The sequence below is a fragment of the Sebastes fasciatus genome, chromosome 19 (assembly GCF_043250625.1).
Source record: "Sebastes fasciatus isolate fSebFas1 chromosome 19, fSebFas1.pri, whole genome shotgun sequence".
NCBI lineage: Eukaryota > Metazoa > Chordata > Actinopteri > Perciformes > Sebastidae > Sebastes > Sebastes fasciatus.
Genome location: NC_133813.1, coordinates 12620416 through 12634450, shown reverse-complemented (window position 1 = coordinate 12634450; position 14035 = coordinate 12620416). Strand labels below are relative to the sequence as shown.

The 14035-nt window shown below is 40.2% G+C and overlaps 1 protein-coding gene across 2 annotated transcripts in view; it reads right to left on the bottom strand.

Annotated features, from left to right (window-relative positions):
• lpar1 (lysophosphatidic acid receptor 1) overlaps positions 1 to 14035 on the bottom strand; it is an 80548-nt gene that overhangs the window by 28160 nt on the left and 38353 nt on the right. Inside the window, exon 1 of one of the 2 annotated variants that reach the window (XM_074618040.1) lies at positions 10615 to 10997. The exons of the other annotated variant lie outside the window; for it this stretch is intronic. The gene's annotated coding sequence lies outside the window, so the exon portion shown is untranslated. Of the gene's footprint in view, positions 1 to 10614; positions 10998 to 14035 lie in introns of those variants that run through there. 2 annotated transcript variants of the gene reach the window in all.

Here is a 14035-nt window from a genome sequence, read left to right as displayed (position 1 = left end):
GGAAATTTACACGTGTATGTTGAAAAGAGATGCGGTGGCTTCGGAAAGTATTCAGACCCCTTGACTTTTTGCAGTTATAAATGGATTGACCAGTAGTATGCACACAAAAACCCATAATGACAAAGCCAAAACATTTGGCAGCAATTGAGGCTTCAAGTGTTCTTAGGTTAAGTGCATTTGGGCCATTTCTCCTTCTTCCTGGCAAATCCTTTCATGCTCTGTCAGACTGGAAGGGGAGTGTGTGTGAACTGCCATCTTAAGGTCCCTCTACAAATGTTGTAAAGTCCAGGCTTTGACTCTTTCAGAGACTTGTCCTGAAGCCACTCCAGCGTTGTCTTGGCTGTAGTTTTCAGGTTGTTGTCGTGCTGAAAGGTGAATTTATGAGGTTGTGTGCACTCCGGAGCAGGTTTACTTCAAGGACCTCTGAGTATCTGGCTCCATTTTGTCTCACCAGAGTGGGATATCTTATTGAATACTAAATGAGATATATCATTTATTGATTACATTTGCAAAAATATCCAACCTTTGTCATTGTGGGTTTTTCCAAAAAAGTGAATTTAATAAATTCAAAATTAAATCTAGATCAAAATCAAGTGTGAAAAAAGGGAATGCTTTCCAAAGCCACTGTTACTATATATAAAAACGGCACTAAACAGTCAAATATGAATTATTATTGTCCATATTTACTAAAGGGTTGACAGAGGAAGCACTTTAAGGTGTTCCAATTTAGAGGCAGAAATATGGGATGAAGGTTTTCAGTTTTTCTGTCTGATTAGACCTCTGCTCAGGTTGAATGGGGGCCGGAGCTTTGATAGGAATTTATATGTTCATCTACCAATAAGAATGATAAAGGTGTAATTTTTCCTGCCCTAACAGGTTCAACAATACTAACAGGAGACTCAGAAAGACATCAATAAATTAGTGTATACACGCCCACACAGTCCTGAGAAGGTCTAAGCTACCAGACTAACTGAAAACATCTGTGTGGGAGTACAGAGGCTTTGTTGATTAGCCGCTTTGCCAGAGGGAATTGCGTCTGAATTTTAACATCTGGGAAAAGCAGGTGTCTTCATTAACAGTCTTCAGTAATTGTTAAGACAAAAAACAGCAGTAAAGTATAATGCAAATATAAATATCCATATAAGGTCAACACAGCAACACAAAGTAAAAGACCAGCGATAAAACAGGCTGTCATCTTTGACTTTATCTCTAGCATCCTGCTTGAATGCACATGTTTCCCTACTTTTAATGGCTAACAGCAGGTCCAGTTTGTGTAATATCATTGAAACAGCCAGTAAAATGCTTTTTTAAGTCGACCTGGTTGATGTTTAAAAAGTCTAGCTCAAATTTAAAGTTTTAATCTTGCAATCTAGATTTACTCTTCTTTTAATCTCGTCATGGAGAGTGGAGCAGGTGCACCCAAAATGCAGGTGATTACATGCTACAGGAACTTGGAGAAAATTATTTTAATACGAGATTCGGTGCAGGCAAGGCAAAACGGAAACCTTCATAAATCAAAATCAAGGATCCAACAAAGACTGAGCCTAAAAACCAGGACATATGGTGCCTTCAAATGGGGTTAAGCCCATATGAACCTCTTGTGGTATTCACGACCTCGTAAGTGGAAAGTTTCTGAAAGCTCAGAGGAGTGTATTAAAAAGTGAAACTAATTAAGGCGGGGCAGACAATCAAAACTGGGGGGAAAACACACAAAGGCAGGAAGTAAACGCAACATGAAACATGAGCGTGGCTTACAAAATAATACAGAAACAAATGCATGAAGATGGTAATATAACAGAAAACCCCAAAACCTAGATACCCAAATCCTCATCTAGACAATATGAGATCAACAATCTTAACAAATGTCCGAGGGCCCCTGGCCACAGAGCCAAAGCGTGACAAATCTCTTCAAAGTTGAAATCTCGCACCTCGATTTTTCATGACTCTTTAATTCAACAACTGAACTTTTCGTGGATCTGACAGCTTCAGGCTTTTTAACTAATATTTAATGACGTGAAGCCTCCCTCTGATGGGAAGAAAGCACCAATTCAGTTCCAAAAAGTGTCTTCTCTTCAACAAAAATATTCCAACTTCTGCAGCCGAGAATACTTTTATGCATTCTGCTGCTTTTTTGACATGCACAAAATGACTTTAGATAAACTGCCGCAGGGCTCACTTGCGTCTGTATTTTCAGTAAATGCTAACCTCACGTTAACCCAATGTGAATATAAACACCATCAAATGAAAGTGGAGAGTCAGCAATGTCATCTAATAATCATTGTTTCACTTGCAAAGAGTCACTGTCCTCTAACAGTTACAGTACAAACCTCAGTGCAACACTCAGAAGAGTCAGCAAGTACAACTGAACCTGCGACATGTGTCTCAAATAGAGAGACAGAGTGCTGGGTTGGGTTTTTACATAATAGTCTCACTGAGCCATGCTTTGAGCGGCTGTAAACACATCACACAGCAAGGTAAAGTTATCTGCAAAACATACCGTATGTGTTTAAGGTATATTCTCGAGATACAACTGGGTTCAAAAACAATTTCCTCATTTTTGCAGATTTTGCTTCCTCTTTCTATTTTTCCCATGACTAACTTGAGACATCTTTTACATGATTTTAACCCTAATTGACCTCTCACACACACACACACACACACAAAACAGATTTAAGACACGAGGAATGAAGAGGGGATTGCAAGAGGTTTCAAGGAGGGAAGTTAATGGGATTTATGTCTCAACACCCCCGTGAAGTCAGGCCCACCGCATGTTTCTTTCCCAAGCTGATGCGGTCCGTTGCACGCCAACACGAGCCTCTGAAATTGCGTCATCGTGGCTTGTGCTCTCGACATTTTAAACATCACGGTCTGCCTAGATCGTGGTGTGACCAACAGCTCACGAATATCAACACACCAACACTCTGACCAATGTCCTTTTTGTCTAACTTGCATGCGAATACAGTCTTGATGTCTTTATCTGTAGATGACAATTTAGAGGTCTAATATATTTGGTAACAGAGTCGGTTGTTCCGTTTCTAGGAATGCCGATGAATGCTGTCAAGATACCGTATGTGTCGCCTACATTTCACAGAAAAACACTTTGTAGTAAACTTTCTGGGTTGGGGTAGCTCCAGCGATGATGACAGCGCAGCGGTATGTCGACATTAATAACTGCAGACGGTGAGCATGAGTTTGCGGAGGAAATGGTGCTCAACAGGTTCGCTGACACCTTTAAAATAGAATTGTGTACAACCACGAACATGTGGGCAAGTAGGTATGTGTCTGCCTGCTTTTCTCTCTTTCTGTCTGTTTTTTTTTTCTTTCTCATCATCTTTTTTCTTTTCTCAGTGCCGGTCTCCATTTCCCTGAGTCGTCCAGATATGTTAAATACACTGCAGGGCTGTGAGACCAACCCAATCTCATGGGAAGGCGTAGAAATGGCACGACATTACGAGGACATTCGGCATGTCATGAGAACGCATTTTAGCCTTTTAGCGTGTCATTTCTTTACACCTCTTTTTGCATGTTTTTTTTTTTGACGCCACGCAAAAAAACTACGGTAATGGCTGCAGTTAGGTATGGAAACAAAACCACGTAGTTAGGTTTAGGAAAAATATGGTGTTGGGCTTAAAATTAGTGCGTAAACTAAGTCGAATATGTATGAAAACAACTTCAAAAGTACGGAAAACACATCACAAATGTCACTAAAAACACGTCACTAACTTAAAAATAACTGAACACTTTGGAAGATTGGCGTTCCTATTGTGCGGAAATGACTTGCGAATTGGGCTGGTTAGACATGGTTCCTGCAGGACATTCAAAGATAACACAACCTTGCTAGCTAGCTATTCTTCTAGTTTAGACAACAACTCTTCTGCACATCCTTTTAGGATTAGTGAAATGAAGCAACCGTGAGAAGGTAGATTATTTTTGATGGGAATAGTCAACTCCAGATGTAGCGTGTGACAGAGGGGAGGTTAAAAGTTAGAAAACCACTGGAACACATGATAAACAATTCCCATGATGGCGCCCATCACGTTATCGTCCCGACATACAGTAACCACATTATATGATGACAATGTCAAAAAAGTCAACTATCCTAAACTGCATTCTTTGTGTGTCACTCACACACACACAAACACATGCACACAATGGCAGCAGTGTCTTCAAACTGACATGTACAGCTTCCTGTCGAAACCAGTTTTATTTTTACATTAGCTGATAATACAATGAAATGGCAGGGGATTTTGAAGAGGACCTTTACTACAACATTTACACCTCCTCGTGCAAAAGCAGAAGCAGCAAGTGTCTCACAGTCTCCAGTAAATGTATCATTAATATACCATGGCCAGCAATAAAATCCTACAACAGGACATCTTAAACAGTGAGTGGGTGATGGTTTTTAGATGGTGGGAGGGGGAAGGGGGCAGGCGGTGAGGAATAACAGACTAGGTGGTGGAAATGACACTCCACTTGCACTTTTCTGTAACATATCCTCACACAACGGATCGTTTGATATCTTACGAAGAGTAATTCCTAATTTTTTGTGCGTTTTCCTACGAACGTCCAGCAACACGTGTCAATTTACGCTCGTTACATGCTTACAGTCTTTTCAAAATAAACTTCCGTCTTAACGGAAAATAACTTAGTTATGTTAAGGAAAAGATTGTGGTTTGGGTTAAAATAACTACAGAAGTTACGTGATAAATAAGTCAACCTTGAGCTTGACGAAAGGCCGGTATTTTTTGACCCGACCTCCTTCCTATGCTGTGTTTGTCACTCTTTATACTTCCTGGTTCACGATTTCATGGATTACATACAAATTGATTTCATGGGATAAATACGAATTACAGTGCATTACTTTTCATAAATATAGCTACCAACGGTGTATGAGAACAGCCTTGTTTTGTGTCGTGATGTTCTACGCAACTTATTTTTGTAATTTTGTGGCACTTTTTTTTTTTTTAAAGGCCACTTTTTCCACCCCATATTTACATATGACTGGATGTCTCAGCACTATATCAATGATAGCAGTTTAAGTGATTCCAATTGGCTGGAAGCATTGGGGGACTGCTTATGCATTCTGGGTGCCTCTTGTTTTATCTGCGTGTTTTTAGTAAGAGTGTTCCAAGTATCTTGAAATGAAAGAAGTGCAGGAGATCAATTATTTGCAGCACTTCATCTTTTCCTCTTCTGTCCAATCTAAAGAACACAGAACATTATGTTTTTACCGTGATATAAACCAAAAAGTGTCAAGCATAAGTGGGACACTTGAAGTTTGTTTTTTAGATTTACGGTCTGTTATAACTGTTTTCGACTGCAGCTGATGGATTGAACTATTGTCTGTTTCCCCAACAAGTCCCACACGTCACTGCAAACCAAAAATGTGATCAGGACCAGAGCTGCTTGAGAAACCACATTGTGGTGCGTCACGCTTTTAAGATCTCCAGTGTGATCGCCAACTCGATCATGATCAGCAGTTGAAGAAGAAGTAGTGGTCTGACCACGGATTCACACGCAAGCTGGAAGTGAAACTGAAGAAGATATATTTGCATCTTTCTTAACGATTCCCACAGAAATGGTACTTAATAGGCTAAATAGATTAGAAGGCAAAGGTTGTACTGAGAAGCTCAATACACAACATGTATACCGGTATGCGTATAAATGTAAAGAATACTTTTTATCTTTAATATTCTTATAGCTGTCAGAACTCTTGCTTGAATCATTTCCCCTGCTCACATGGCCTTGAAGGATATTTAATTTCTGCCACAATGGCTAGAAAAATGTGACTCAGTTACCTGCATGAATGTGGAAACAATCTGGACGTTGGGAGTAAGAATGGGTGGAATGCAGGTCCTTAGACGAGGGGGAGGAGGTATCGTGCCTTCAGTAATCACAACACAGATGTTTCAAGGGCCCTCTCTTTTGACGGATGTCAGAGCTCATGCAGGGAAACATAAAACAGTCATCTTCAGGGGGGACGATAAGTCTTTGCAGGGGGAGTTTTGTTTAGATTGAACAAGAAGGTCAGAAGTCAGAGGCATCAGTTTATCCCTTTTCATCATCTCACAAGTTGTGGAATAACTTTCGGATGGGTATGTTTTTGTAATCCTGTCATATCTATCAACCAGAACTTTAAGGACTGACAAATAGCCTGCGCTGCTTTCCTGGTTACTGAGGAAACCACTGAGCTCCCGAGAACTATCATGTCCCCGTCTTTGGAGTGCTGGAGTGTCATATCCAAAGTCAGGCTGTTTGCATCAACATATAGCTACGAAAAGTAATGCACTGTAATTCGTATATATCACACAAAATCAATTCATTTGTGATCCACGTAATTGTGAAACCGGACGTCAACATAGATTTATGTCACATACGTAACTACCGTACTTAAGTAACGCCACTTCCATAGTTATTGTAACCCAAACCACGATCTTTCCGAAACCTGACCAAGTTGTTTCCTGTGAAGACGGATTTTTATTTTGAAAAGACTGCATGCATGTAACATGCATACATGACACGTGTCGCTAAATATTCGTAGGAGAGTGTACAAAAAATGAGGAATAACTTTTCGTAAGATATCATACGAACCGTTATATGAGGATATGTTGCCAGGGTGACACAGTATGATTATTCACTGAAAAGTCGGAAAATGTGGATGGCCGATAAATCAAAAATCAGTTGTGAAATGCTTTGGAAAACTTAGACTGTAAACTCATGCTATATGTGAAGTTAAATATAGTTAAATAAATCTAAAAGTAGCTCAACCTTTTTCACTTTCAACCGTTATCTCTTGCAGGTTGCTCTGTATGCAAAGGCAGTCATAAAAAGGCAACATTTAATTTTTATCTGAAAACAGTTCCAACAGTTCCTGTCATCTCTATCTCTTATCTCTTCATGGTATAACCCTCTACAGTAGCTCTGCTTGTGGTTACATGATGGATAATATGCATTATATCATATATTATACTATAAGGATATTGGTAAAACGGTAATGTGTTTTGTTTTGTTGCTAGGAATGGAAGCTAATTTGTCATATGAGTCAAAACCCATTCATCTGAAAAAGTTTGATGACCCCAAATTGTCTTTAATCACTCAAGATTATAATTGCTTTTGGTCTTTAAAATGTGCTAGAGTGTTTTCAACAAACTGGTAAGAATGACTAAATGAAGATCTATAAGCAACAAAACTGGCCTTGGTTCAATAAACCCTAGGTCAGGATACCAAGTGGGCTGCAGCCCTATTTCTGAGGAATTTCGCAATAACGAGTTATAATAATTCTTCATGTCCAAAGTGGAAAGGTTAAATGTCCTATTTTCATTCCAAGCCTGACAATGCTGAAGACCTTATGCTCTAGTTGCCTCATATCACCTCCAGCTGTAGCTGTTGTATGTGTCTCAGCAGTTTAAATATGGCATGAGATTCCACAGAGGGTCATACAGTAAGGAGAAATTAGATTTATTCAAAACTTCCCATATATCAACCAGGAAAAAAAAAGGTTTCCTGCAACGTATTAAGTCAACCAATGTGACTCATTGTGAATTATTATTCGTAGAATGTGGAATCCATAATTAAAACAGCTTGAAAGCCACCGCCAACCTAATCTTTCTACAGAAGTGTAAATGGTTCTCACACACCACCATACCATCAAAGACCCCCTGAGGTTTGTGGCAGTGGGTGGGAGGTAAACAGTGTTCTCACCATCTCCTGCGAATACACAAATAAACACACTCACAGACACACACAAACACGAACCATTTGGGCCTCAGATCAGTATTAATTGGGTAACATCAAAAGGGCAAGGATAGCAGGGGGCATATGGCTTTTTATACAGTAGACCTTTACATCAGTTTAAAAAAAGGATGAATTAGAAACTCTTTCTTGGGCACATGAAGGTGAAAAGGAAAAGCCATGGGATCACCTAAAGTTGTGGAGATAATGACCATCCATTCAGTGAAAACTTTGCAGCCATTTGTTGTTTTATTGGGGGGGTGGGTTTCGTACAGGGGCGACAATTTGTCTTGAAGGCGGCAGTAAAGGAAAGCTCACAATGACCAAAATGGACAGAGATCTTCTTTTATTATATTCTCACTATTTGTGGTCATTGTTTCTGTTTTTTCTCATTATTTGAAGAGACAAATTCTCTGTACACTGCAGTTTTTGACACTGCTAACTCTACATAGCGAGTATTAGTGTAGTGTAGTGGGAACTTTATCCAAACTTTAATTCTGTGCCACCTGTGTATCCAACCCAGTCCAACCAAATGTGTTGTGTTATTTTGAAGTAACGTTAGGACATGTTTTCCGTACTATGTTATGTTCATTTCGTACATATTTTACTTAGTTTACATAGTTATTTTTAAGCCCAACCATGATGATTTTCCTAAACCTATGTGGTTTTGTTGCCTAAACCTTATTGCGGCCATTACTATAGTTTTGTTGCCTAATCATAGCCGAGACCGTTTCGCGGTAACGATGTGGCGTTAAATGACACGTGAAAAGACACTTCACAACGTTAAGCCTGTGGCTTGTAAATGACATGCAAAAAGCCTAAAATGTGTTATCGTGACACACGGAAATGTCATTTTTCCTATAGACTTACATTGGGAAAGAGACATCTGTAACTCAGCGGATAATTTTTTTTAAGGTAAATCAACTTCCCAGTACGAACACTTGAATAGCCCTTATTTATATCATTAGGTCCTTAAAGTTGTAAAATGCACTAATTGCCGAATCAAAAGTTATTTCCCTTCCTCCGTTCATGTGAATGAGACCCAGACCGAGGCTGGAGCGAGGGCTGGGAGGCGGAGTTAAAGGAAACGCTACTCGCGCCTGCACTATGGACCCAATGGATGTGGAAGATCGCCGGATGATCCGGGTACTTTGGCTCTCTGCAGTCGAGCCATTTTGGCTTCCTGCACCACTGAGCAACTTTCATGGGAATGAACGGGAGCCCACCTACAATGCTGTATCCAGTTTTTTTTTTTATCTCTTCTTTAAAGAGTTTAAGTATAAATAGGGATTTTGTCCTAAGCGTTGGGATGAGATAAAATGTTGGCTTGGTGATTGCACTAGAAGGAAAGGTCAATGAGTCACCAAAAGTTTTGAAATTCAATCTCTGAATGCGACAAATGCACATGCATTTCTAGCAATCAGGCCATTTGTTTTGTTCTAACAGACTTAATTGTTGGTCAAGTGAAAATTCTGACCTGACCTGCTCTAAATGACATGTCAAGAGTTTCCAGAGAGATTAGAAATCCTCTTCTGGGGAAACAAATACCAAGTTTCACAGCACCAGGCCAGCAGTTATTGAGATATTCTGCTTCCGGCCTAAATGTTGGACATCTTCATCGACCATCACTTGTTGGGCAATAAAAAAAAATTAAAAAAATTACCTTTCTCCAGTAAGAGTCACTGTCACAAGAGTAAGCTTTTGTGGCCTCTATCCAGGATGCACAGCTGCAATTTCATTTCTACCATGAACTTTGCAGCAATGCATGTGGTTAGTATTGCACATTTCTGTAAATGTCAAACTTTACCCAACAACCCTCTTCATATGCAACGTGTGAATGAAAAATCTGAACTATTCGCATGAGCTATCACGACTACTCATTCAAGAACAACAGGAAGCACCTGGTCGGAACCAAATCTAGATCATTCATGTTAGATATTGAAATATCGTTGCCGCTTTTGACTTTGGAGATGCAAAACAAATTAAATTTCTGTCATAGCAGGACAATGCGTAATCTCCATCCTCCTTGCAGGTGAAGTAAGAAGTGAAAATTCGCTGCACCAAACCACATCATCAGTTTTGCCAGTGTCTCGAGAGTTCAGCGAGAAGTGAAGTTAGTTCATGAAAAATTGTTGTTGTATTTCAAGGCCTGAGTCCAGGGCACAGCATGGTGTATTGACTCCTGCCGGTAGTAGACAGCATCAAGGCATATACTTTGGGAGGATGCCAACACCACAAGAGATGTTTGAGGACCATCAATCTGCTTGCTGGCCTCTCTTCATCATGTTTTAGCAATTACACCTACAGTGCTGACAACAGAAGTTGGAGGACACAACATGATGCTGGCACATGGATAATTTTTTTTAAGTAAGGGAGGAGAGAGGAATGAAGAAAACATAAAAGAAAATCTCAAACACATTCTCCTCCTGCAGATCAGCGTGGAAAATCAACACAGATGTCAAACTTTTTACTCCCAGACCCAACGCTTTACGCTTGTGTTTTTTTTTTCTTTTTCCGCTCACTCCCTTGCACAAATATTGTTCCAATTCCAAAGTTTGATAAAGAGCCCAAACTCTGGCGCAACAAGTCCTTAATTCCCTTCCAGCTGCGTCTCGACCCCTATGGGCGCACAACTGTAGCGTCTCCTATATTCGAATAACGGCAGCGTCTCCTATTCGAATAACGGTGCGCACAAGCGGATTCAAAGCATCTGCTAATGCCATCACAGCCTTTATCTCAACCGAACGCGTCTACGTGGCAGGTATAACTTTTGATTATGCAAAAAAGATGTCCACATCCGTGCACTAACGTGAGAAAAAAAACTTTTTTTGGGAGCAAATTTTATTCTAAGGATTCATTCAATAAGATGGATGAAATACTCACTGTGTCTTTCCTTTTCCAATGAGAGCAGTATAGGTAGGTAGCTTACTTTCCTGGCTCTGGCTCCTGGATGTTCCCAAACTCAAGTTTGATTTGCCTGGAAATTCCTCCCAACAGACAACTAACTCCTAGAGAGACTCTGCCTGTCTGCCTGCGCAACTCTTGTGTGTCAAAGGCGCAAAGTCGGTGTAAGAAAAGACTCCAAATGCAAAATACAGCCAGGTAACCCTTTCATTTTTATGTCCGCAGCAGAAAAATATCTCCTCAGATGTTTGTTTTTCTTTTTCCCCGCACCGGTGTGTCTCTGTTTGTGAAGTTGTTTTATTGATTTGCTTCCAGATGAAATCGCCTTGATGCTCTCTAGCTGCGTCTCCGTGCCTCTCTGCGCTGGCTCCACCAAGCTCTCGCTCTCTCTCGCTCTCTCTTTTTCTCTCTCTCTTTCTCTCTCTCTGCCTCTCTCTCTCTCTCTCTCTCTGACTGCCACACACACTCTGCAGGAGAGGACCTTTGTCTGCACATGACGTCACTCACACACATGCACACACACACATGCACTGCAAAAAAAAAAAAGAATTTAAAAGAAAAGTGTCATTGAAATTTGCTGGACATCTTGCTTAAAACATTTTTTTTTTCAAAAAGGTGTTACAGCAATTCACTGCAAATAAAAAAAAAAAACTTTTCTTGAAATTGGTGAATTTCTAACACAGAATACAGGTGGAACTTTATAAGTAACAAGTGCATTTATTTCACACACACACCCCCTTATCTTGAAAATGCCATTTCATGATATGAATGCCCTGTTACACCCAAGACATTTCTTAGTAGCGTTCGCAGTCGAGAGTTGTTCTTTTTCCCCTCAGCGCCTAATTGGAAACACATTTTTTTTGTCAGTAACTTGTTAAGAGAGAGAGACAGGAAGGGAGAGAGAGAGGGGTGGAGTGAAACAAAGAGTAAAAAAGAGAGCGTGAGACTGACACCGAGGGACTCAAAAGACATATTGTATTCCTTACCAATTAACCCTCCACATAATATATTGGAAATATTTCCCTCCACCGTCTGCCGGTGCTGCATGGTGTCCAAGTGGAAGTTTCAACCTTCTCATACAGAAGTTCTCAGGTTATGAGAAAGTATTTGGTATATAAGGGACAGCTATGTCTGGCAACTTCACACCATCTGTGAACAGTTAGTGAGGTGTTTGTAGTAAACCGACCGGCGGCGGCTGTGGAATGAAATGAAGTGTTAAAGCCACGATATATGTCGAACAATAGAACATTTTCTCATTTGTCTCATTAAAGTGGTTACATTGAATGTTATTTAGGACCGATTTCCAGGTAAGGCACGGTAAAGGTGTCCTCAAGATATTCTCCTTTACATTCACAAGCAGGCACCATCTAATAAAGCACTGACAAAGAAGTTATGTTGCATTTTTTTGGTTTTGTTTCAATTTACAACGTAACGTGTTTTAAACTGTTAAAAAGTGTGACCGTAATCCAGGAGAAAATCTGTTCCCCTTGAAACGTAATTGGGAACGTTTTGCAGTAGACAGGGCTGTCTCAAAAGACTGTAAACTATGATTGGTCGGCGTTTAACGTGTAGTCTGACATGTCTCTTGGTCAAGTGACAGCAGGAATGTTAAGCACAATGATTATAAATTGACCACGACAAATTTTGCGCCTGATAGTCTCTTTGCCACCCACGCTTGTTTTCATAGTAACTGATTCCCCATATATCCTTGTGGTTCTTCTTTGCCCCCTTAAAGTAGAGAGAACATCACATAGTGATGTGGAGGAAAAAGAAGAAAAAAAGAAAATACAAAGTGACTTTCTTAGAAAGACATACAGACACTTGTAGTGCCTGGCATACTCGAAGATGGGAAAGGAATGAGAGGAACCACACAGAAACCAGCAACGGGGGAAATCTGTTTGCAAAGGAGTTTGTCAAAATATCTACATGACCGCTATGCTGCATTTCTGCTCTTGTTGTGATAGAAGCGCTTCTATTTCACACAAGTCTAACAGACCAAATTTAAACCGTGGTGTCCCACAATGGTAAGCAAACATCTAGGAGCTGGCCAGAGGAGAATCCGACCTACTGTGCAAGAGAGAGACTCGGGGTTTAGACGGCTGCAGGCAGATGTAGGCTTGTTTGTATATATGCTGTTTATATATGATGATCTACTTTGAAGATGGACCCGTTATTTATCCTGCAACTACAAGCAAAACATAATTTTAAATTAAATTAAATTTATGCATAAAAAAAGCGTCATTCTATGAGCTTCTGTGAATAAAGGCATCGGCCAATCACGTTGTGCAGAACGGGTTGAATTGTGCCAATATTTATGAAACAACTACATGGACGCTCAGTGGTCCAAAACCAGGATGGCAAACTTTATTACTCCTTTCAACCTTGACAAAGACAGCACATACCAGATCCACTCCTTCCATTCTAACCTTTCAAAATAAAAGCCCTAGACATATAATATTCACAAGCAAGCATTTCCTATTTTCGTGTCGTTTATTCGTCTCGCACCCGGTGTGTAAAGGCCTTAAGCGAGATAAAAACTAGTTTTCAGGCACACCAACTAGTCATATTAGAAGTTCTTGTATCACCTTTATGATATCATCTCTTGAATTTCTCTGTCATGTACTTCTTCTACCCTTTTTCATGTTATGATGATGTGCAGACCTGTTCGTTGTAGAAATCTTTTGGCATTGCTGCAGAGACTTTGTTTTTATGTCTTGTCCTCGTGCCCATCAAAATATCCTTGCGTGGGAAGTAAGGTTATCAGCAAGGTCCTTGCCCGAGGTTCCCATCACTGTTTTGGCATGGGTGAGGTTTAGACTGGGATGAGTCCTGTGGAGCATCTTTTTATGATTGTGCAAGGATGGGTCAAATACTGTGCTGTGCAGGCCAAATTTGATGCTTTTTCTTCTTCCTCATACTTCTCCTGAATCTCTTTCCCCTAAATCTTCTTCCTCTAAATCTTCTATATTAGAAACATCATAAAGCATGTGTATGTTAAGGGAAATTCACACAACATTTGGCTCATGATGCGTCTGATATAGGTTAGTGGCTCGCAGATGAGGTTGCTTGATACTCATGAAGAGAAACTGGCACTGGTGTAGTTCTGCCAATTCAAAATCATATTACAATTTGGAAACAGAGTTTATACATATTGTCAAAAAACTGGTAGACTAAGACTACATCCACACTATAACGCCATTTAACAAGGTCAGCAACGTTTGTAACTCGCTAGCCAAGTTGAAATTAACCACTGGTGGTCGAGGCTGATGCCGTTTGTTTTCTTCCGGAAGAGGTTCAAGTGATGGGGCGTGACGAATCAGGGATGGACACGTCATGACTGATGAGATCCAATCAAGAAGCAAACGTGGGTGTCTGTGTCATCGTTTTCAAAGGTCTCCGT